The sequence below is a fragment of the Brassica oleracea genome, chromosome C6, assembly GCF_000695525.1.
Source record: "Brassica oleracea var. oleracea cultivar TO1000 chromosome C6, BOL, whole genome shotgun sequence".
Taxonomy (NCBI): Eukaryota; Viridiplantae; Streptophyta; class Magnoliopsida; order Brassicales; family Brassicaceae; genus Brassica; species Brassica oleracea.
Genome location: NC_027753.1, coordinates 660,315 through 661,543, shown reverse-complemented (window position 1 = coordinate 661,543; position 1,229 = coordinate 660,315).

Here is a 1,229-nt window from a genome sequence, read left to right as displayed (position 1 = left end):
ACGGAGTCCGCAAGGACTATTCTCTATCCAATGTTCTATCCATCTGAACTCTTTATTTTTATGCTTTGTGTTGTTATTTGGCTGACCTCGATTTGGTTTCACACCAAGGATGGTGTAAATTAAGTCTGGGAGAAACACTTATTGTGTGCTGATACTCTATGTCTTTATTTCTTAGTCAGTCCCTATGTTATTTGGATGTTTTATTGAGTCAGTTTAGGATCGAGTCAGCCAAAACTCTTGTAGGAATTAGGACCTTGTGTTGTGATAATCTTTTAACCACCTCGTGCTCTAACTTTCTTATCCAGTGACCTTAGCAGTGATGAAAGACCCACACTTGGACCTGGAACACCCCTGACTTATCTCATTTGATTCTCCAGAAGCTCTCAACCGATCAGGTTACACTGGGTAGACTCAACTCCACCTAACTTGAACCTAATCTTGACTGAAATTCTTCTTGTTATAGGCACTAGATCAGGGAAACGAGACTTACACTCAGAATTTCTTACTCCTTTTACCAATCTTGTTGATCCTGAGTGGCTAGCTCATCTTTAGCTAGTTCCCACCTTACGCCTAAGCCTTTATTTTTACCCTCATGCACTCTGTTTTTCAGTGTCATATGTGCAAAAGGGTCGGAGAGGAAAGGATCGACGCTGCCTCTTACTCGTTAATGCCATACACTCAGATAAGAGAGATCAAGCATGAAGAGAACAGTCGATGAGACCATGCTATAACAAGAGAACAGTCTATGAGTGCATGTTCTAACCAGAGGAACGATGGCGACTAGTGAGAAACAAAAGAATAGACCACCAGTGGCTGCGAAACATTCATTCTGTTGCCTCCCCCTCGCAACCCCATCACCTATTATTTTTTTAAAATATATATATATAATATATAAACACACGCCACTGGGAAGGTTGAGCAAGGAGTTGGTACCAATTTTTGAGGAGTAGGCAAAGGAAGTCAAGAACTGAAGACCAGTCCCACGGTTGATCCGAAGGAGAGAACAACTGCACCCGTGAAGCAGAAACGAGTAAGGGCTGTGGACATCAATGGATCCGTTCTCTCCTACTATTTTGCGCGATATCCTGCATCCACTTAAATTTGTTAGCCCCTAAACACTCTTAGCTCCACCATGAAATAGCCTGTTCCTTACCTAGCCCGTCTACCCTGAATAGTGCCTGTGATGAAAAGCTCACGCTATTCTTAATTGAATTTAAGGAGTTTTGTCA